The sequence below is a fragment of the Saimiri boliviensis genome, chromosome 7, assembly GCF_048565385.1.
Source record: "Saimiri boliviensis isolate mSaiBol1 chromosome 7, mSaiBol1.pri, whole genome shotgun sequence".
In the NCBI taxonomy this organism is placed as follows: Eukaryota; Metazoa; Chordata; class Mammalia; order Primates; family Cebidae; genus Saimiri; species Saimiri boliviensis.
In genome coordinates this window covers 124384230-124408593 of record NC_133455.1, presented here as the reverse complement: position 1 = coordinate 124408593, position 24364 = coordinate 124384230, and the positions used below count along the sequence as shown (strand labels likewise).

Below are 24364 nucleotides of genomic sequence, written 5' to 3'. Positions count from 1 at the left end.
AGAAAAGTTCACCTACAAAGAAATCAGAAATGCACCGACTTCTCACAGCAAGGGTGGAAGTTAAGAAGCAGCGGAGCAATGCTTTCAAAATTCTAAGAAACCATGACACTCATTCTGGAATTTAACATCCATCCAGTAATTAATGGAGTTTAAGAACTGGATGAAGGCACTTTTAGGCATGCAAGTTCAAAACTGTGCTTTCTATTTACCGTTTCTTACCCTACTGAAGGGTTTGCCCCATCCAGAGAAGAAATAAACCAAGAAAGAAGAAAACATATAGTCTGGAAAAACAAAGACCCAATGTAGAAGAGGAGGAAAAGGAATTCCCAGGACACCAGCTGTACAGGGCAGTGAGAATGCAGGCGAGACAGTGGGGAGGGAAGGCTCCAGAATGAAAGGTTCCAGGGGGAAAGGAAACGAATGATCAGAGCCTGATGCATCTGATCCCATGAAAAACCATGTTTGGAGGGTTCTTCCAACTCCATTGGCAAATCTGGAGACAATTATAAACAGGAACACTAAAAATTAAGCAGGTGAAGAAAATGAGGCAATTATTAACAAACTGTTTACAAGAGATTAAATAAACAGTATAATATACCGCTTGGCAATGCAGAAAATAGTCTTTGATAGTGATAATGACAGAAACACTGAACACTGATTTAACCAAAAAACTTAAGGGGGAGGCAGAGAAAGCAAGAGATAATGCCCATCATGCACAGTCACAGCACTTACAGTAGCCCAAAGGCCCTACACAATCTGTGTCACCCTGACTTACCCCACCCAAATGACTCTCCTCCTCATTCACCTTCCTCCAGCAGTAAAGGCCCCTTTGCTGTTCTGTTCCTCAGTTACCCCATGTCCTCCAACCTCAGGGCCTTTGCATATGCTGTTCCCTTTGCTTCGCATGCCCTTCCCCCAATATCTAGAGTCCATTCCTCCCATCCTTCAGGTTCTATGCTCAGTTGCTGTCTTCTCAGTAAGGTCACCCCCTTCTCCCACTCCCTTATTTAGCATTGCACTTCTTCCCTGACACCCCCTACGTTACCTCTGCTGTCATTTCCTTTTCTCCATATTATTTACAATCATCCCTGTAAAGAGCACCACCTCATTATAATGAGATGGTTATAGTAAGATTTTATTTAAACATTTGCTTATTCTTCCCACTAGAATGAAAGCATCATGAGGACAGGGAATCCTGTTTGTTACATGTATCCATAATTTGTTCACTGATGGATCTACAGTTAGAACAGAGTGACTGGTACATAGTAGGCGCTTTAGAAATATTTGTTAAGTGAAAAAGTAAATCAAGAAAGAGCAACATACACATTTATTGGGAAAAAATAAAAGTCAATCCCGGAAAACAAACAAAATAATCGAATGTCATCCCCCTATGGACTTGGCTTCATGGTAAGAAAAAGAGAGACGTGGGCAAGCTCGTTTTCCTTGGAAGTCTTATACTATTGACATGGTTTTAGATCTGTGTTTCCACCCAAACGTTATGTCAAATGTAATCCCCACTGTTAGAGGTGGGGCCTGGTGGGAGGTGACTGGGTAACGGGGGTGGGTTTCTCATCAATGGTTTAGCACCATTCCCTTGGTGCCGCCCTGAGATAGCGAGTGATTTCTCATGAGATCTGGTTGTTTAAAAGTATGTGGCACTGGCCGCCTTGCTCTCTTGCCTCTGGTTTCACCATGTGAACTGCCTGCTCCTGCTCTGGCTTCTACCATTAGTAAAAGCTCCCTGAAGCCTCCCCAGAAGCAGATACCTCCATGCTTCCTGTACAGGCTACAGAACCATGAGCCAATTAAACCTCTTTTCTTATAAATTATCCACTCCCAGGTATTTCCTTATGGTAATGTAAGAATGGCCTAACACAACTATTGTTTGGCTTTTCAAATTAGGTGCATATATTACTTTAATAAAAAGTAAAGTATTTTTTAAAAACATGATCACTGTTTCGCCCTCCACCCAAATCATATTTCATTCCAATACCAAAATGAAGTGACTATTGAATTATCTACTATTTTATATTATTAAGGCCTAGAAGTCATCCTCTTCCTCCCTTTCTGTCTCTAGTTTATTCCCAAGTCCCTAAGTCTTCAGCCTCCCAAAGCTCTCAAATCCTTTCCCCTCTTTCCATCTCTGTCCCTATTTCCCTAGTACCACCTTTCACCTGGTCACTGACAGCAGTTTTATGATTGGTCCACCCACACCCACCCAGTCCCTCCAACCCATTTCACTGTGGCCAGACCAATACTTTCACCCACGATTCTGATCATATTACCCCACCTGATATGGTTTGGCTGTGTCCCCATTCAAATCTCATGTTGAATTGTAATCCCCAGTGTTGGGAGAGGGAACTGGTGGGAGGTGATTGGATCATGGGGGTGGATTTCCCCCTTGCTGTTCATGATACTGAATGAGTTCTCATGAGATCTGGTTGTTTGAAAGTGTGTAGCACTTCCCCTTTGCTCTCTCTCTCTCTCTCCCACCACCACGTGAAGACAAGTTTGCTTCTCCTTCACCCTTTCACCAGGATTGTAAGTTTCCTGAAGCCTCCTCAGTCATGTTTCCTGTACAGCCTGTGGAACTGTGAGTCAATCAAACCTCTTTTCCTTATAAATGATCAAGTCTCAGGTGGTTCTTTATAGCAGTGTGAGAACTACCAAACCATTTCATGATCCCACCACATGAAACCCAACTAAGGCATGCATCCCATGTCTCCAAGGCTGAAGATAAAACTCTTAATCTATGGACCTAGCTCCAAGCTCACCGTCCTCATACTTACCCTGTTTCTCTCCTCATAAGGCCTTTGGATATACTGTCCCCTCTGCCTAGAATACAGTTTCTACCTTCTCTGACTATTTAACTTCAGTTAATCATTCAAGTATCAGCTAAAATGTCCTTAACTTAAATGTCCTTAATTTGGACTTTCACAGCAGTTTTGTGGGTATCTGTTTCTAGTAACACGTGCACAGGTAAAATTTTACATTTGGGCTTAATGAATTAACATCTCCTTCAGCTCCTCCTCCTCCTCAGCACACACACATGTAAGCTCCATAAAGGAAGAAATCATTTGTTTCATTTATCACTATATCCCCAGCACCGAGAAGACAGGAGGACCTCAGTACATACAGGCTGAAGAATTTGTTTAAAGCACTATGCTTTACTACAGCAACAACCAGTACATGTTGCTTTGGTTCAAATAACATTTATTCTTCTGCCTCATCCCTACCCTAAAATTCTACAACTTGGAGATCACATGTTTTTTTTCTTTGAAACCCTGTTTCCCTCTCTTTTCTCTGTATTGTCAATCCCATTTTTAGGTATAATTTCTGGAAATGGAAATTACTGACAGAAAGTGTGCAAAAGATCATGTGTTGTATGAGGTTTCTGTGCTGGCAAGCTAACATGGTACAAAACCCTCTTTCACGCTTTGCCTCTTAGACATAATCATTGATGGTGTATTTCCAGCATTTCACACATGATCTTTAAATACGTTACCTTCCTTTGCACCTCAATACATATTCAATTGGCAGGATTCCAGTGAACATCTGATAGAGCACGTTAGGCAAATCTAACAATTTTCATCTTGCCTCAACTCTATTAAGTTTCAACACCTATGCTTTGTATTGTAGATGTCTTTATTTTCTTCTCATTTTTACAAAATAAGGACAAAAATGCAATAAAATTGCCAAATTATTATATATACGGCATGATTATACAGAAAAGAGGATGATACAGGCTGACTGGCAGGGCCACCATGAGAATGCTCATCTGTCAGCTAATGCACAAGATTCCAAATTTAGCAGAAGATGAGAGCGTTAGTGTATTCTCAATGTGAACATCTAATGTTGAGCACCACTTCCTTATACTCCTTGTACAATTAGGCACGGCCTGATAATCCAGTGTTAATGTCCTTTGTTGAGTAAAATAAGTTTAAATTCGTCCTTTCTTTTTCTTCCTGCTTATCCAGGACTACATGATCAACCAAATATTCTTTAAAGTTCCTTCTAAGGGGTAAGACTAACAGGTTGTCTTCCTTTAAATAAGCTCCCCTTCAGACACAAGCTGCAATCATCATGGGAGTCCTAAACGTTTTATGTTTGCAATATAATACGTTTGAACAATTGAGAATCTTCCTCGTGTACACTTTAAAAACACCCTATCCTCTGCCCCAAATCAGTCTCTGGCAATAGCTAGCTATTGGGGGACATATCCTTAAATGGGCTCCACTCCCCAGAGCTTGGGCTATGCCACATCAGCAGGGAAGTCTGGGACCAGAATCTGAACCATCCCTCTTGCTGATACAGTGCATACCACTGACCATCTCAATCTCATTGGAGTTAGGCTCAATAGCTGTTTCCCAAGCATTCTGCCATTTCTGTGATTGATGTGGAATGTGTCATCCCTTAAAACCTTGAGCTTGGTAAGATTTTCTGCTTCCCTCAGATTTGTCACCAAAGCCCTCTGCATTCACTCCCAGGAGGTGCAGAAGCAGCATGCAACAAGTTAGGTCTACAGTTTATGCTTTTTAGTAGTAGCCACTCTGGCTGGTGTGAAATAGTATCTCATTGTAGGTTTGATTTGCATTTCTCTAATGATCAGTGATATTGAGCTTTTTAATATGCTTATTGACCACATGCATGTCTTCTTTGGGAAAAGTGTCTGTTCATGACTTTTGCCCACTTTTTAATGGGGTTGTTACTTACAGGAAAATTGTCCAGATACTCTCAAGGGTCACATTATCTTTAAGAGGATATGTATGTCATAATCATCAATGAAATGCAAACAAAATACCACTTTATGTCCAAATTAATAGCTTCCTTCTCCAACTAGAATATTCAAGGGTGAATATTCAGAATATTCAGGGGTGAATAAACACTCTCATACAGAGCTGATGATTTCTTTTCCCTGTTTGCCTCTTGCCATAGCCATCCATTATAATTTTTCACGATAGTTTTTTCTCTTCCTAAAAAATACTCATTATGAGCAATTCACTGACTTCAGAAAACTATAAAAAAAAGAAACAAAAAGTTGTGCACGTCCCTTCTTCCCACAAAAAAAAAAAAAGCACTTTGCCTTTGGAGTCACACAAACTTGGTCTTAGGCCAGTTGCTGGGTGGTCTTCTCTGATAAATGGAAATTATAACTGAAGCTACTCCATGATGAGGAGATTTAGGATAATGCTGATATAAGGCACAGTCTTCTGTAACTGCTAGCTGTGACTATTATCATTAATATTTTTCCAGTCTTTTTTCTATGTAAGTATACATACACGTCAATGGGCACATTTTATGTTTCCACAAGGTGGCTTTAGTGTCCTGAATCATTATTTAGAAAATTCCTTGCTTTGATAAATAAATACAGTTGACTTTGAACAACTTGGGAATTCGTGGTGCCAACCCCTGAGCAATTGAAAATTTGCATATAACTTTTGACTCCCCCAGAACTTAATTAATAACCTACTGTTGACCAGAAGCCTTGCTGATAACATAAAAAGTCATTTAACACTACTTCATATATTACATGTATTATGTACTATATTCTTACGATAAAGCAAGCTAGAGAAAAAATGCTAAGAAAATCATAAGAGAAAATATATTTACTAGTTATAAAGTGGAAGTGGATCATCATAAAGGTCTTCATTCTCGTTGTTTTCACACTGAGTAGGCTTAGGAGAAGAGGGAGGAAGAGGAAGGGTTGGTCTTGCTGTCCAGAGGTGGCAAAAGAAGAAGAAACCCATGCATAAGTGGACTCATGCAGTTTAAACCCATGTTGTTCACAGGTCAATTGCATTCAACCTATTAAGATTATGAATCTTTAAACCAGGTCTTCCTTAAGCTTTTGAGTTCAATGCACAAACTTTACTATGCTATGCATAAGCAGAGTTTGCCTGCTTTTTTATGCATATTACCTCTGAACTCCTTGAGAGCCCTTGAAAGCAGTCAGAACAGGAGAACATCTTTAAGGATATGCATTATGAACCAATGTTTGTATTTCCCCAAAACTCATATGCTGAAGCCCTACACCTCAGGATGCCTGTATTTGAAGATGGGCCTCTAAGGAAGTAGTTAAGGTTACATGAGATCATAAGGGTGAGGCCCTGGTCCCATGGGATTGGTGACCTCATAAAAAGGGGAGAGACACTGGAGCTCTTTCTCACTCTGTGCACAGAGGAAAGGTCATGTGCATCCTCAGTGAGAAGGCAGCCGTCTGCAAGCCATGAAGAGAGCCCTCATCAGAAACCGATTTGCTGACACCTTGATCATGGATTTCTAGCCTCCACAGCAGTTAAAAAATAAGTCTGTGTGATTGAAGACTCCCAGTGTATGGTATGTAGTTATGGCAGACAGGTTATGTGCTCTATTCAAAATCAGGCAGCAGGTCAACAGCAAATAGACATAAAGTTTCTCATTTTTCAGAGGCGACTGGGTAAATTGGACCATCATATCCCATTTCATGTAGGCTGCACTTGAAAAGTAATAACAGGTCAAGGAAAGCAGCTGTCTTTGGTTTCTGCTCCACAAATATTACCACCCTGTAAACTCACTGGTGGCCTCCAGTGTGTGGAAGGTGCCATGTTACCACCTCCTAGCATCAAAGGCAAGGAGTAGGGCTGCCTAGACAAGCCAGGAGCAACAGAGGCTGCAGGCAAAGCTTTAGGCTTGTTTCTGAAAAAATCTATTTGTCAAATATGTCCACTCAACTTGATTCCCGGGCAGCCCTGTCATTTTTATGAAGGACATTCCAAGAACAAAGGAGACACTGTTCCTTACCACCCCCTCCAAGCAGTCTGAGGAAGGATTCTTAGGTTCCTGGAGAGGATCAAGGGGATGCCACTGTGGTCATGGCCACGGAGGTGGAACCTATGAGACCCTGCAGCTGAAGTCGGTCAGATGATGATAACCACCCCATCCCTCCCCACCTTATGCCCTCTTAGAGGGTGTGCTTATTTTCTACTCTCTCAGAGTGGAATGCTTGGAGAGCAGTCTCTGCAGCTTAGCGCAGCAGCACCCAAATACAAAGGCTCTCTTCAAACTGCCTCTGAACTGCAGAGCCCACCTTCAGGCAGTCTATCCATGCACTTCCAGCAGATGCTCAGTAAGTGACTGTAGTCTCCTCTGCTTGGATTTCCATAAAAGCTTCCCATAGGTGGAGCAACAAGGAGTGGGTGGAGAGCGATCTGCACCCACACAGGCAATAAGGGGTGTATTGTCCACAGAGGATATTAAAACAACAAAACTGGCCAAAAGCGACGGCTTTTTATTTCCATATGTGTCTGTGAGCAGAAAAATCACACACTTCTTTCTCTTCTCTCTCACCACAACAATCAGCACAGACTTCTGTGATAAAATCTGTGGGGGATTCCTCTCCAGCAGCATGCAAGCAATTGCAGCAGACACCAGCTGGTGTCCTCCAATTCAATTCTGATGCTGACTCCCTGGAGACAGCATCAGATCCCACAGGTTGAGGGCTCAGCTCCACAAGACTGCCCCCAACTTCCAGTGCCAGTTATAAGCCCCAGGTTGTTTTGCCTGTGCTTCTGAGGAACTGGTTTTATGCAATGGAGTTCCCATGACCCACTCCTTGGGTTTGCTTAATTTGCTAGTATGACTAGCAGAAACTCAGGAAACTCACTTACACTTATGGGTTTATTACAAAGGATAGTGATGAGGAGATGCACAGGGCAAGGTGTGGAGAAGGGGTATAGAGCTTCTATGCCCTCCTGGGGTGTGCCACCTTCTAGGAACCTCAATATGTTCAGTTATCTGAAAGCTCTTTGAAACCAGCCCTTTTTGGAGTTTTTATGGAGGCTTCATTACATAGGCATGATTGATTTAACCACTGGCCGTTGATGATAGCCTTGACCTTCAGCCCCTCACCCCTTGGGGGGCAGGATTGAAAGTTCCAGCCCTATAATCCTGCCTTGGTCTTTTCAGTGACCACCCAATGTTCTGAAACTATCCAGGGGTTACCAGCCATCAGTAAACTCACCGACATACAAAAAAACATCACTTTGGAGATTCCTATGCCAGGAAACAGGATGAAGACCAAATATATATTCCATAATATCACAATTAGCAATTATAAGCAATGTCAGTGATAAAATATTTCTTGGGTGAGCTGCCCAGCCATGTTTCCCGGCAACTGGCTACATCAGATACTATGCCCACTGGGTCCCCTCAATACTAGTCTCTCCCACTCTCATCTTGCTTCAGTCAGAGGCATCATTCCAAAATGTGACCTGAGCATGTCACTTTGATCTAAAACTCCCGCTTGCTCCCATGGCCTTCAGAATGAATCCCACGTCTAAGCAGCTTCAGGACTCTTCACAATCCTGAGTCCAACCTACTTTTCTAGCCTTTCCTGAATCCTTTCTCTCACTCTGTATATCCCAAGCTCCTATTTCCTTGAACACAGCATCCCATTCTTGAGCCCCACGCTTTTGGTCAAGCCATTTCTTCTATTAAGAATTTTGTTTTTAACAATGAAAACTCCAAGTCATTTTCCAAGACCCCACTGAAGTGTTAATTCCTCTGGGAAACCCTCCCTGAGTCCCTCCAGTGCCAAGAAACACTTACCCAGACCACCCACTACATGCCTTCACAGCATCACTTACTGCAGAGTCCACCTGATCTCCTCGCTGCCAGCAGAGTCCAATCCAATTAACAAGAGTGAGGTCTTGTATAAAGATAGTGACTTTTGACCAGGTGTGGTGGCTCACACCTATAATCCTAGCATTTGGGGATGCCAAGGCAGATGGATCACCTGAGGTCAGGAGTTTGACACCAGCTTGGCCAACGCGGTGAAACCCCATCTTGACCAAAAATACAAAAAAAAAAAGAAATGAGCCAGGCAGTGGCACCTGTAATCCCAGCTACTCAGGGGGCTGAGGCAGGAGAATGACTTGAACCGAGGAGGCAGAGGTTGCAGTGGGCCGAGACTGTGCTATTGCACTCCAGCTGGGCAACAAGAGTGAAACTCCATCTCAGAAAAAAACACAGTGACTTTTTATTCCATAGCTAGCTTAGGGGAAGAAGTACAGGCTTCATGCCTTAAGGGTACCACTTTGCTTTTGGAAAGCAGTTGCTTTTTAAAGGGGGTCTAGCATGAATGGCATGCAAGAGAGGAAGTAGCCCCCCCATACGTGGGGGCACACGTATGGCTTTGGTGCCTTATCTATGAGGCAGCTGAGTTGGTGTCTTTGTGGGCAGAAGGAGGTTGCAAAGGTAGCCAAAACTCTCCAGATGGGAGAGAGTTTCATAGCAGGAGGCTTTAGGTTGGAGATTGACTGTTGTCCCGTGAGGAAGTCTCCTGGTGGGAGAGTTCCACTCCGGAGTTTCTAAGCACATAGTTAGATGAAATTGCCCTGTAGGGAGTGTCTGCTGAAGGGGAGGTAGAGGTTAGAATCACATTTCTAAAGGGCTAAGTAGGAAGCGGGGAATAGGGGAAAACGGAGAAAAAAAAATGAAAGAAAAAAATAATTTAAAAAAAAAATCATTATCTTTTTTGGGAGTACTCAGTTACACTTGCATTTATTAGCTTCCCCACTACAAGGCTCCAAGAAGGCTAAATTCCTCATCCCAATAGATGAGCCCAAGACATTGTTGGACTAGGTTTTACTGGTTGCCAGAGTTACTGTGCCTTAAGTTGGTCCTCATAACCAGCTGGCTTATCAGTCCCTGGTCCCTTGGGTCAGACCAGGCCCCTTTCCTTTCTGTCTGTATGATTCTCCGTCCATGAAATCAGCTGAATAAGAGGGCTTAGAACCACTTTTGGATATTGTTCTCCCTCGCTCCCTCCTGAAAGTCGCCTCTAAAAGAGCTTGTCATAGATTTTGCCTCCAAGGTAGATGAGAGTAAGAGACCTCCACGTTGGCCTGCAGTCTCAGGTGTGGATTTCAGCTCAGTCTTTTACTGGAGAGCCCTGAATTGCAGGTAGCTGACTCTTGCTTTGGATACTAATAAAGTGATGCCTTGCTGTTCACATTGTCTTTACTCTCAGACCCCACTGGTTATAGGGCATGAACAGTAGGGGAGGATCTGGGCCCTCATGTAAGCCCTAAAATTCTGCCCCTAACCCCCAAGCCCCTGCTCCTACCACTTACCACCATTGTACTACAGTCAGCTGTTGACTTGTCTCTGCCATCTAGATGTGACCTTCTTAGAAGATTCAAGTTTCCCGCACCTTTAATTCTCTAGTGCTCACACATATAGGCTTAACATAAATGTCTATCTGAAAAAATAAGTGGGTACAAGACACTGCATAAGGTTCTTCTTCCACACCCTACTGTTTCCCAACTCAGCTGTCACCCCCCCACTCCTGCCTTTGTGGTCTCAGAACCCCAATTTTGTTCAGGTTTCTGGAAGCCAACAGTTCAAAGAAGACAGCTTGGCTGGGAACAGTGGCTCATGCCTGTAATCTCAGCACTCTGAGAGGCCAAGGTGGGAGACCTGCTTGCCTTCAGGAGTTTGAGACCAACCTGGGAAACACAGCAAGACCCTGTCTCTACAAAAAATATAAAAATAAAAATGTATTAGTCAGACATGGTGGGTGTGCCTGTAGCCCCAGCTATTCAGGAGGCTGAGGTGAGAAGATCACTTGGGCCAGAGACATTAAGGCTACAGAGAGTCATGATCACATCACTTCACTCTAGCCTGGGTGACAGAGCAAGACCCTGTCTCAAAAAAAAGAAAAAAAAGGAAGATGAAGAAGGAGAAGAAGAAGACAAGTCCCTCCCAGCCTAGAGGTAACTCTAAGTTAATCATGGTATTCCTAGCCTTTTGTCTGTTTTGGTTGGGCCAGCCCTGCCCTAACCAGAGCCTAAGGACAGGCTCAGAGGAGACAGCTGGGGAAGTTTTCCCCATCCTTAGACTCAACCCTTCCTGCCTGCACACACTGTTGTGTGAGGACATGATGCTTAGAACTGCTGCTGCCATCTGTGAGCATGAGGCAAAACGCCAAGCAAGTCCTGAGAACAGACTCCTTCCAGCCCTAGCATCATTGGCTGTGGCAGACCCACTACAAAAATGCTCCACCTGCCCTTGGCAATGGGACCTTGAAGCTCCTCCCACCAAGAAGCAGAGTCTGTTTCCTCATTACCAAGTCTTAGTCAACAGCATTGCAGCGGAAGGGACTGCACCAACGCTAAATCTCGAAGAAAGGAGAGCTAGTCAGTCACATCCTCCACCACCTTCCTTCCAAATCCTCTCACCTGGCAGGAAAGCCACCTAGGGTTGTTGTATAAGAGGAGGAGGCACAGTGGGGACCAGCCTTGTTGGCAGAGAGCTTACCTTTCCTGAAAGACAGTGCTGACAGACAGAAAGTCACTGAGGACCCTGCTGACACCCCCCCCCGCGCGCACACACACACACACACACACGCACACACACACCTCAACCCACAAAACCAACAACCCATGGTAGGCTGGCCCTGAAAGAGGAAAGTGAATCCTGAGAAAGGAAGTGAATATTCTGCAGAAGTCTGCTAGGGGGTGGCTCCGTCTCAGTTGTAAGGCTGCTGAATAGGTAGGCAGGTAAAGGGAATGCGGAGAATCAGCATTTGGAACTCTTCCCTGGGAGCAGCGCCACTGTCTGCATCGCCTGCAAGGCAAACCCCGCCTCCTCCCGCCGCCTCCCACTCCACCCAAAGCAGCCCAGGGACAGAGGCTGCAGGATTCTGACACAGAAAGTCTGCAGTCGCCGGGAGCCTCGCCAGGATACAGCCTGGGTGAAGGAAAAAGTCTGGACAAGGAGAGAAACAGTACAGAGAAACAAAAGTCCTCGGTTTGAATCGGGAGAGATTTGAGCCCGCAGTTGGTTGCAGGGTGGAGGATGGCGGCAGGGGCGGATGCCGTTACCTGGTTCTGTGTCGCAGGCCACCTTGTTAAGCTCCCATTGGCCAGGTGTCCGGAGTGGGACTCACCACTGCAGAGGGCTCCGGCCCCACACAGCGGCCTCCCGGGAAGGACTCAGGTGGGCTTCAGGTTGTCGGAGTGGGAGGCAAGGGGTGAGGGAAGCTTTGGTGGCGGGCGTGAGAATCTGGGATGGGGGTGTGAGGCTGTGGCTGGGAGCAGCAGTGTTTGGGATGGGACTTTCCGAGCTCCTGCTGTGCACGGCGCACAGTGCTTTCTGCAGGACAGCATCGAAGGGGCTGAAGCTGGGGCAGCAGGTCTGTGTCCTCAGACCACTGAGGAGGATGTGGACTGTCCAGGCCCCAAGCTGTCTATCCCTCGGTGCCAAGACCTGACTGTTAGGTGGGATGGAGCGCGGGAGGGAAACGCAACTGCACCTTGCAGAGAGAGGCCCTCTGAGAAGGAAGAGTGGCTGCAGGAGAAAGGATGTGGCTGAGAAGGGGAAGAAAGGGCCTGGAGAGCGTCAGCACTAGGAGAAGCAACTGACTTCATCCGGAGAGAGTTTCAGGGAGAGGTGGCTGCCCCTTCCCAAAAGAATTGGCAGGACTGGCCACAAACCAAGTAGAGAACGGCTGCTGCTGACTGGGGGAGAAGCTGTGCAGCCTCGGGAGTTCAATCAACCTCTCTGGGCCAAGGACAATATAATAACGCCTGCTTTACCGACCTTAGTGAATTGTTATGATGTTCCATCGTGAAAGAGAGTTGTAAAATGTGAAGTGCAATTGAATGTGGAGGTGCAATATTGCTATCACCAGGGGTTCTTAGGCTGGAGGTGAGTACCCAGCTATGGCTGTGCATAAGAACCTCTAGAGACGTGGTTGTCTTTTTTTTTTTTAAATCCTGAACTTGGAAACCACTCTAGATCAATTATTCGCATTAGGGCAGGCAGTCAGCCCTTACCTGGTTCTGTTAAGCTCCCATTGGCCAGGTGTCCGGAAGGACAGGAAGTGGTATTTTTTAAAAGTATCTGGTGATGCTGATATCCTGTGAAGGTTGAGACCCACTACCTAAGTACCTAAGACTTCCCCAGACTCCCTGAAGATGATCACTCAGAGCACATGTTTAAAATATATATATATGTTTTGTTTCCTCAGGCTTCTCCCAGACCTACTGAGTCAAAATTTCAAAGGGTCCTCGAAAATCTCTATATTTAGCAAACAATAAGAGCAATGTGGACATGTTATGCCGGTGAAAAGTCTGTCAATTAGCTTCTTCTCTCCTGGATAATCATACCCAGCAATGCTTCTGGACAGCGCAGGCAGGTCAGCTCAAGGAGGGGAAGAAGCACCCTCCTCAGACAATAAATACAGACATGCTTGGGGCGGGGGGGTTACAGTAGATGGCCAAATCCCCTCCGATTCCTGCTCCACCAGGGTGACACTCCAATTATAAAATGACACATCTCCCAGCCAAGGTGCCTGGGAACCTTAAGATAAAGAGGAAACCATGAGTTATCTAAAACTAACAGCATCAATTACGAGTGCTTCATTGTTTCGTCAATAGATTGTTCAGGCTTTCTTGCTTCACACCCCGCTGACTCTGTTCCATTCATGAAATTATACAAACCCATGCATGCCCATGCATATGCACTCACAAACACGGAGACCCCAAACTCGCCAAACACAAATGAGAGGATGAAGAACATGACAGGAGCCGGTGAACTCTTATCAGGCAACTGTGTTACTCCGTTGAGCACTATCTGCAGTATTCCATGCTACATTAGCGATGCTCCCGAGTGACAGGACCCCAGGGATTCTTCATTTTAGCTCTTTCATCCCACAGAGGCACTACTAGCTTAGCAGATAAGAGCACGACTCTGGAGCCCGACTGCCTACGTTGAAATCCCACCACCCCACTTACTGGATGTGCGTGACTCTGAGCAAGCTACTTTTGTGAAAGGAGATAAAAAACGGGACCACTGGGACAATGAAATGCTTTGGTACACATAAGCGCTGACGGACCTGCCTCGCACACAAGATGCTACGTGAGTGTCTGCTGCTATCTGTTATTGTGGCTTCTGTTGCTTTACTCTAGGTGAGAAAGGTGATACCTAGGAAATTAATTGCTCACTTCGTTCACATCTCTTGACTCTTTTGGGACTATAGCCAAGGAAGGAGTCGTAAATGTGAACAAGTATCTACACTACCGGTGTTCATTGTAGCACCATTCATAAGAAGCAACCTGAATGTCCAATGGGAAGTGGGTTACCAAACTAATGCTGCATCTATATGATGGCTATGTAGTAATTGCATGAGAAAACTAGAGCCATAATATGAAGCTTTTCAAATGAAATACTGAATGGTCTCTATAGATATACAGATAGCAGACACAGACAAAGTTAGTCTGGTGGGGGGAATACAACAGAGGTCCAACACAGAGTGTCTCTGGTTGTGGGATTATGGGATTTTTATTTTCTTCCTTATACTTTTCTAAATTGGAGTAATTTTCCGTAATGAGCAGATATTCCTTTTAGAGTCTGAAAATAAAGCGTTCAATTGAAGCAGCCTGCTCAAGGTCAAACAGCACATTAGGAGCCCACACAGGTTTCCTGTCCCTGCCCAGGGATTGTGAGGCTTCATGAGGCTGGGCTAAGAGCAGGAAGGGAAGCTGAGAGGGATGAGAATGATGAGCACACACCAGAAAGCAGCAGGACCTTGGTAGTGCTATGCAGGGCTAGGCCCTGGCTCGGAAGCTTCCCAGCGCAGAACTGCAAGGGCAGAGTTAGTCACTTTTTCAGGGACCTTTCTATCCCAGAGCCACTCTGGGGCACAGGGAGGTAACTCAGGCACTACAATCCAATGCCTGCCTTTGGGGCTTCTCACTGCTCTCTCCCAGAAATGGAAAAAGCCAGCTTCTACTTTGTCTGAGGATACCAGAGAGTAACATCAACCTTTCTTTCCTATGTCCTTTCTACAGATTCCTTCCACAAGTGTGGAGCCTGAGACCCAGGGAACACTGGTTCGCATCCCTGCTGGGCTGAGTTCCCCTGCTTCTCCTTAATATAGCAATGTCTTTTCATGCCCAACATTTTTCCAATCATAATGCCAAGGTGCTTGACACAGCCAAAACCAGGGAATGTTTATTTTGCAACACTAAAATAAAGAAGGACCTGAAATCGCTCAATAACTAGGATAGACTTCATCTAAGAAAAATAGGAAGAAATGAGGGAGGGAAGGGAGAGAGAAAGAAAGGAAAGAAGAAAGGAAGAAAGGGAGGGAGAAAGGGGGAGGGAGGGAGAGAAGGGAGGAAGAGAGAGAAGGAAGGAAGGAAGAAAGGGAGGGAGGGAGGGAAGGAGGGAAGCAGGGAGGAAAGAGAGGGAGGGAGGGAAGCGAGAAGGGAAGGGAAGAGGGAGGGAAGGGATGGGAGAGGGGAGGAGGGAGGGAGGAGAGAGTGGAGGAGGGAGGAAAATAGGTAGGGAAGGAAAGAGAGGGAGGAGGGAGGAGAGAGGAGGGGGAAGGAAGGAGGGAGGAAGGGATAGAGAGAGAAAGAAAGGAGAAAGATGTTTATCATGCTTGATACTAGATAAAAATTATTGCATCACTTTCAAAACTTTGCTATAACCTGCTCAGTATATTTTTAAATGTAAGTTCTGATCTTTGTAAAATAATAGACTGAAGCATATGAGCTCTGAAATTCAGTGACTCTATATAAAGTTGAAAATCTAGTAACTCCAACTCTCTTTTTCAAAGATCACTCCAGTGGCAAAAGCCAAGCGATAGAGTCTGCCAAGTTTTCAGGGAGCCAGCTGCACATCTGATGAGTACACTTAGGTATCAGCAGAATTTTCAAGCAGAAACCCAGCTGTCAAATCCAGTGACCTCACTTTACAGTGAAGACTGATGGGACAACAATACTGAGGGCCACCGTTTGCTGAGTGCCAGGCAGGTGACACTCGGAGGGTCGCACAGCAGGTTAGCAGCAGACCCAGAATGGGATGCAATCTTCACCACCCCACAGTCCATTTGTTCTGACTTTTAGTGGCTTTAATACCAGAAACTTTTCCTCATGGCTCAAGATGTACAGAAAAGAAATGACTGCAAAGGCAACAACAGGACAGGAGCAAATACATCCTTTCTGCATTTGCCTCTGAGCACAGAAGGGACACCATGGAAAAATGAATTTCAGCCTGGACCCGTTGATGAGGAGCAGAGAGCATGCATCAGGCCTTGCTGGGATGAGCCGAGGAGGGTCAGAGTTAAGAGCCATCAGCAGCACTCAGGTCCACCCCCTGCCCCCGCCAAAACAAAACAAAACAAAACAAAACAAAAAACCTAGCAGAAAACAGCTTTCTGGGAGACTGAAATCCAAGCACCAGAGGAACCAGGTCCAACTGTGATGTGTCAACACCAAAAATACTTCGGGAGAAAGGACAAATGTCACACTTGCAAACGGTGTTTAGGAAGATGGAAAAGAATACTGAGAAAAACAACTCGCTACTGGTATTTGCATCTTTCTCAGATTGTGAGGAAGATTTCATAAATAGGGTAGTCAGAAAAGGTTATCGTGAATGTTTTCATCAAAAGGCTTGATTCAGTCAGAAAAGTGATGGTAAAAAGAAACGCACGTTACAGTTTTTGGTTTGGTTAAGGATGTGCTTAGGAATCGGACTGTTTCACCATAAGACAAGCCATGCAGATACCCTCGTTCGCCTGGAAGAGTGCGTGAGATCTGTAGACATTTTCTAGCAAGATAGCTCTCAATCTAACAAATAAGACCAACTCTTACTGTTACTTTCTCAAAGACTTCTATTTAAGAAGACTTACAAGGACTATAGGGAAGAGGACGTCTTTTATCACATTATTCAGAGCCTTATCAAAACACCATTTCTGGTTCTGCACAACTCAAGAGGGGTATGAAGAACTTTAAGGTTTACAAGAAGCCACAAAATGGTCCATCTGAAAAAAAAAAAAAAAAAAAAAAAACCCTTTAACGGCTGAGGCTCCGTTACTCAAATCCATTGCAACAAGCTTCAGATCTCTTTGAGTTTTTCAAAATGTATTTGTTGGATGAGTTTTAGGGGTCTGGGAGCAGATATTATTACTATAAAAGGGGGATAGAGATTCTGTGGTAAAAATAAGTTGAAAAGCACTGGGTTAAAGAAGTGAAATCGGTTTATGTGGTGCAGGACTTCTCAGAGCCTTTCATGTTCATAATGCACTGTGCATCTCCAAGAGGCAGCATTTTGGAAGCATAGCGCCTGTGAATTATTTCTCCATGGAAAGTTGTGCAGGACTGATGGTCTGCAGATCACACCTGAGGAACTCTGGCGTGAGTTATTCTAGGTAATACGGTCACTTGAGTATCCATTGCAGCAGAAGACAAAACGGGAGGAAGAGAGCGGAATGTACAGCAGGAGCTGTGTAGCTGAGAAAGGAGGAAAACATCAGGACAAAGGGTGTGCAAACACAAGCAGCTTGAAGGAGTCTATATTATGGATTCTCCTTCTCTGGGCATTTTTCAGAATAGGCCTGGAATAATCTGGAAATGTTTCTAATGCACAGCAAGGCAGTGAGTTCCATGACTTTTAGAATTCTCTTCCTCCTCAATTATTCCATGTCATTTGTCCATATTCCCTATTTATAGTGAGTTCAGCTGACTGGCTTGCAAATTAAATACATTCCTGAAATGTTGAAGGTAAAGCAAATACAATACCGAGTCTGTTTCCCACTGATTTGTAGCATAACTGCAAGGAAAAGCACTAACCTCGCATGAGGAGGAAGCATTCTACCCGCACCCTTGTGCGTTCCTTCCCAGCTCATTCCCCCGCTTACGGGAGCCCACAGGTCAGCCAAGGGAAGAGCTGAGCCACTGGCCCTTCCACACTGACTCATTCAACCTCTCTGTGAATTCCCAAGTTTTCTGGAAGTTCTTGCTGATCTCAGGGATTCTCAATGGGTAAGTCACCTCATTGCTTATGTTCTTTCTTTAGGAATATAAGAAAACCCCTGGATATTCTCTTCTGCTGGCTTTTTTAGCAAGGCAACAGTTTCACTCTAAGAGGGTAGTAAGCCCCTTTACATGCGTCACCTCTGTTATGACCAAGTGATTGATAGTTGAATAGCTGAGTCATGGTCACTGTTGGATCAGAAAGTCCAAATCCACAAAACAAGAGAAACTATTACATAGATAGACATATTTCCCCAAAGACTGATTTATGGGAGCTTTGAGTGGTTTTAACTGTACCTAACGTTTTGACAAGAGGCCCCGCCTATGCGAGAGTACTCTGTCAAAGTGGGCAAATAAGAAACAGACCATGAAATGATAACCAACTTTTACTGAATGCTTGCCGCACACCAGGCCTGTTAGCATTATCTGCTTTAATTCCACTGATTCACTGGCCACTATGAGGGATGTCTATTAATGGCCCAGTTTTACAGAGGAGAAAACCAAGGCTCAGAGAGGTTCTGAACTCTTCCCTGGGTCACACAGGTACACACCAGTGGGGAGCAGCGCTGGGAGCTGCCTCCCTCAGGGTGGACAGATATCACCCTCTGCCTGCCCTGTTCACAGAGAGATCAAGAGGCTCAGAACCATGTCCTTGTGTCGCCTGTCCTGCCTCACCTGACATAGCTACAGGTGTGGGAAATGCAGTGCTGCCCACCTGCAATTGTATCACTTACTGCGTGCAGTAAGAAAAAGAGAGATTATAATCGAGTTTCTTGGAATTCTCCCTTTTTTATTTTTATGTCTTTTTTTGAGACAGAATCTCGCTCTGTCACCCAGGCTGGAGTGCAGTAGTGCAATCTCGGCCCACTGCAGCCTCCACCTCCTGGGTTCAAGCAATCATGCCTATGTCTCCTGAGTGGGGATTACAGGAGCCCGTCACCACACCTGGCTAATTTTTGTATTTTTAGTAGAGACAAGGTTTCACCATGTTGGCCAGGCTCATATCAAACTCCTGATGTCAAGTGATCCTCCCACTTCAGGCTCCCAAAGTGCTGGGATTACAGGCATGAGCCACCGCACCCAGCCAGAGTTCCCACTTTTGAACATACACTTTGAAAAATATCTCCTAGTTCCTCAGCTGTTTATTTCCTTTCAAGTCTAATCAGTAATCTTCATCATTTCCAGTGCCACAGCATTCTCTTCCTTCTGCTGGAGGAAGGAATTATGATTGCATGAAGTACACTATAAGCTAGTTTAAATTCATTTGTTATTGACTACATGCTCTCTTTTAAGTTTAACTATATTGTGTAATTTTTTTAATGTGAAAGGGCCCACTTCTCTTAAAAAGCACCTCTGATGGGAAAATAATTGTATCATATATACACAAAACAACAACAACTTTTTGGAATTATGTCTGTTGGAAAAACTGAGGCTGCAGGCATTCAAATGTAAGGCTCTTGATGGATTTTATTTAATCCTAACCTGATCGAACATTTCCTGCCCTCTTGGAAAGGGCAAATATAAAGCTTAAAAAAGGGAAAGCCTTGGCCAGGCACGGTGGCTCATGCCTGTAATCCCAAAACTTTGGGAGGTCGAGGCAGGTAGATCACGAGGTCAAGAGATCAAGACCATCCTGGTCAACATGATAAAACCCTGACTGTACTAAAAATACAAACATTCGCTGAGTGTGGTGGCCTTCCTTATCTCCCTCCCAAGGAAATAATGTTGGACATGGCTCCAAATCTGTGGCCATTTAGCTTTTGGCCAATAAACTTCAAAGTCAGGAGATTCCACCTGAGAGATGAAACCAACTGGGAATAACCCAGGAGAGGCAAGATCGAATACGGGGATAGCCGTGGGCCTCACGACATTGCAGAAGCAACCACACAGATGCATAGCCCGTGGCTGGGTGGGTAGTCGTTATCAGAAAAGCCACATGATGCCACCTGTGAACCCCCGCACTGACGCCAGCTCAGTCCTAGCCAGCGGGAGTGGAGTGGTGCTCCAAAGTCTGACATCACAGAAACAGAAGGCAGGTCTCTAATTGGGCACATCTCTGAACGTGGAAGTCTGCCTGGTTTCTCATTTTCATCGTTCCAGATGGAGCTGTGAACTGCATCACACCTTCCCCTGCCTGCTTAACTGGACACAGAACGCAGCATGCCCTCCTTACTCTCCAGTGCCTTCTGCTCTGTGCAGCCTCACAATTTCGTCTCTCAAGGGTAGCTCCTCCCGGCAAGCAGCCTTCATTTCTGCTCTCATTTCTGTTTCTTCCAGCAAACACACATACTCCCATCTCCATCTGACCTGCTACTTCTAAGTCAGATAGTCGACTCTGAGTCACTTAGACGAAATCCCACAGGAAGGCTCTGAGTGGGCCTGAAAGCACCAGTGTCCCCGGGGATTACCAGGTGACATAAGCTAGGTATTGTTTTCCCTAAACCTGATGCTCTTTCTGTCTTTCCTTTTCTAAGCTTTGGTAGAAATGTACATAGAGAGAAATGTCTCCCACCTACAAGAAAACATGGCTGGTGGCACAATTAAAACTGACAGACAGGACAGGCACGGTGGCTCCCGCCTGTCATCCCAGCACTTTGGGAGGCTGAGGCAGGCGGATCCCTTGAGGTCAGGAGTTTGAAACCAGCCTGGCCAACATGATGAAATCTCGTCTCTACTAAAAACACAAAAAAATTAGTCAGGCATGGTGGTGGGCACCTGTAATCCCAGCTACTCAGGAGGTTGAGGCAGGAGAATCACTTGAACCTGGGAGACAAAGGTTGTGGTGAGCTGAGATGATGCCATTGCACTCCAGCCTGGGTGACAAGAGTGAAACTCCATCAAAAAAAAAAAGTGACAGATGACCCAGCCTCAGAGGCAGGGACTAAGAAGTCGTGGGCACTGGGCAAAGAGGGCCCATGTCCTTCTGCAGGGAGCCACTATGCCTGAGCTTTTGCTGATAGTGGATGGAAACCAAATATGCAGGATCAACGAGCTCACACCTTTACTTTTAAGAGAAACCAAAAATTCAGGTCTGTGTGTGAAATCTTCCAATATTTCTTAATGTTGTGTCCCATGTGGTTCACAAGCCACGTGTGACAACGGAAGACCTCTTATAAGGAGAAACCTGCCGTTTTAGGTGCTCTGTGATTGCAATTTGGAATTGCTGGAGGCACATAAAACCATAAACCAGGAGACTGCAGATGCAGAAAAAAGAAAAACAAAACACACACACACACTTCCAAGTGAGTAGAAGGTCTGGTTGGGGAGGATGTGCCTGGGCGCCTGTGTGTGCACACATGTGTGCTCTCCTGGGTGGACGCGATCCTTCCCCTGAAGCACAGAAAGCAGTCTCTGCCGGGAACACGGCTATTTTCCCCACCATACGAGACCTTTTTTCTCTTTCCAGCAATGCCAAATTGCCTTAAAGCAGCCAGGGAGTGCCTGGCTGATTTATGGCTCAACAACCAAGGCTTCTGGAAACGTTCTTCCTCCTGACCCTGGTCCTGTGATTTGTAAAAGAGCTCTGTAACTGACAGTAACTCCTCTTTCTCTAGCAGGGCAACAAGGTGCAGGGAAGACTCTCGAAGCTGCTTTCTGCCTACCAAGGCATCAGAAGTCAGCGCTCCTGGGTAAGATGCTAACCCTCTGCATCCCTTCCTTCTTCTATAAAATACAGAAGATTCAGATAACCCCTTGCCTTCCAGATTTCCAATCTATGACAGTTTCCTTCTGTCCAGTCACTCAATTTAATAGAAAAAATAAGCCGTAAGAGGTTAAGGAATCCCTTGATCAGTGAGATTGGAAGCCCATGGCTTGGCTGTTAAGGCTAGAGCCTGTACATGAGTTCCCCATTGTCCAGTGCTAAATACCTGTGGCCTGCACTAGTCCTCTGTCATTAGTACTTCCTTAAAAATCCAGAAGCGGGTCATCTGATTCTGGGCATCTCTAGCTAGGCCCACTGCCTCTGTGCCCTGGAAACTCAGGGGAGGGAAAGGCAAAATTAAAATTCACTTAATTCCATCGTCTATGGGCAGCTCTGCTAAGGGGTTTGCTCTGCTAAGGAGTTTGATTGGATTGAAAACGAATATGTAGTTTTTTGTTTTTTTTTTTTACGTGTGTGTGTGTGTGTGTGTGTGTGTGTGTGCAGTGTGTTTGGATAATCCTTACAGTTCCATTTCCCATGGAAAAATATGCTAGAGTTGGAGTCAGGAAACCTGGGTCCCAGGCACAGCTCTGCCCCTAATTTCCTGTGTGATCTTGGGCAAATTATTTCACTTCTCCGCATCAGCATCCTCCTTCATAAAGAGGCATTCACTGCCCCCTCCATCTGTGACCCTCAACACCACCCTCTGCAATGCTCTAGGGCTCCAGGGACGGGTTAAGTGAGAATTCTCATTCTAGTTTGGCTGGAAACAAACTTTGTTAAAATATATACATATTACCAGTGTAACCATCCTATTCTTTCAAGATATATTCAGATTATATTTCTGTATATTAAATCACATCGTAAGTGCAATTATTTAAAGAAATTCTGCTGTGAATCCTCTAGGCAAAGAGCCTTCTGGTAAAAATAGCTAGCTATCCTGAGTCTGTTTTTTATGTCATATTTCATTTGAATGTTTGTTTCAGAGAACAAAACTGCAGTCAGCAGGGCCCTGCCTTTCTCTGACAGGCAGATAGTTTCGGCCCCACTCTCAGGTGGGTATTTGGTGTCTCTAAGGGCCCCTCTGCTGATTGGCAGAGGGAAGAGCCACGCTTTGCTGAGAGTTTATTTCCTGCTAAAGCTTTTCACTGGCTGCCTCTTCTGAGCCTCACAGCAACTGTGTAAGGCAAGTGATGTTAGCTTCCTTATTTTGCAGATGATGAAACTGAAGCTTGGAGAGGTTAAATGAGGTACAGCTAATAAACATGATTCAGACCAATTCTCCAACTCCAAAGGCAAGCAAGCCAGCATGCTCAGAATCCTCAAACATGAGGGCAGCCACGTCACCTTGCCCTGGGATGGGACCTTTGTAAGAAGCCATAGTGGCTACGGCAGTGAGCTGAGGCTGAAGACAGCAATCTGGCCCGCACCAAGACCCCGAACAAGAGGCGTCATAAATGCTCTTTAGGTGGAGTGGAGGCAAAGGGAGACCCACGAGGGAAGGAAAGCTGGTTTCCTCCAACTCTAGGGCCTCCTGTCTCCTCCAGCTTAAAAGAGGGCAGGAAAGCTGAAACACTCCCACGGAAGGTTAAAGGGTGCCCCCTCCCGCAAAGGGGGACCTGAAGGTGACTAGGGAACAGACCGGATGCTGAGGATGAGGACCAGGGCAGTGGAAGTTTGAAAGCCACTGGAACAGTGCAGGAAAACTCCGGGTCAGGGTCTGGCTCATGGCTTCTGCCCTCCTGCTAACTATAAGACCCTGCGTTCGTCCCAAGGAAGAAGGCATGAGCAGGTACGTGAGGAAAACTCTAGTGAGTGTCAACCACTGAAAATGTTAAAATAGGAGAGAGAGATCAGTGATGGTGGTAAGGAAGGGCTCCATAGAAAGATATTCCACATATATGCGCTACATACATATCTAATATATAGCACCATATATGTGTGTGTATACATGTGGATGTATGCATAAGCATGCATATGTGTGTATATGTGTGCCTATGCATACATGTGTATATGTGTGTGTTTGTGTGTGCATATATGTGTGTATATGTGTGCATATGTATATAGATGTTTGTGTGTGTATATATGTGTGTGTCTATGTGGTTTTGCGTGTGTGTATATGTGTGTATGTGTATTTGTGTATAGACGTATGTGTGTATATATATATGTATGTATATGCATGTGTGTGTGTGCTTTCAGAGACCCATGGGGGTAAAAACACAAGATGCCTACTGCTGTTCCATCAGAGACAAGCTGGCACATAAACAGAAGCCTATATATACATTTAGGAGCTATGGCTTCATTCTCTCTTCTTGCCCTATAGCAATTAGACCCTCGCTGCATTCCATTCTGTTCCACCTCCCCAGAAGAGGATGAACCACACATTACTGTGTGCCCTTAAACATACCACAATCCCTCTGAGCTTCAATTTTCTTATCTGCCAAAGAAAAAACAAAGTCTAGCCTACCTCAGTTCATTGCTGTAGGATGATAATAACAGCTGACATTATACATTTAAACACTGTACATATGTTAATTCATTTAATCCTCAAAATAGCTCTGAGATTGGTCCTGTCACAACCCCCCATTTGACAGAGACGGAAACTGAGGCACAGAACACTTTCATAACTTGCCCAATGTCACCCATCAAAGGAGGGATTTGAACCGCGACGATCTGGTTCCAGCAACTGGGCTCTTGACCCCTTTGTTAAATAGCAAGATGTCTGAAAACACTGAACGTGTTTGAAAATGCTGTGTAAATGAACGATGCTATTCTTATTCTTGCTAGGACTACTCCCACTGGGAAGGATGCAATGCAGGGTCAGGATTCCCTGGGTGAGGATAAATCCTGCAGCCTCAGATCTGCGGCCCCGCTACCAGGTACCTCACTTCCAGCAGCACGTCCTCCCCGCCCCTCC

The 24364-nt window shown here is 45.2% G+C and overlaps 1 protein-coding gene and 1 long non-coding RNA gene across 3 annotated transcripts in view; one reads left to right on the top strand and one right to left on the bottom strand.

Moving 5' to 3' along the window:
- Positions 1 to 24364, bottom strand: part of KCNA6 (potassium voltage-gated channel subfamily A member 6) — a 40064-nt gene that overhangs the window by 6824 nt on the left and 8876 nt on the right. The window lies entirely within an intron of this gene.
- Positions 11513 to 24364, top strand: part of LOC120360782 (uncharacterized) — a 31309-nt gene continuing 18457 nt past the window's right edge. Inside the window, exons 1-5 of the long non-coding RNA XR_012518621.1 lie at positions 11513 to 11979; positions 13013 to 14967; positions 15608 to 21433; positions 22664 to 23239; positions 24235 to 24326. This is a non-coding gene — a long non-coding RNA (uncharacterized LOC120360782). The remainder of the gene's footprint in view (positions 11980 to 13012; positions 14968 to 15607; positions 21434 to 22663; positions 23240 to 24234; positions 24327 to 24364) is intronic.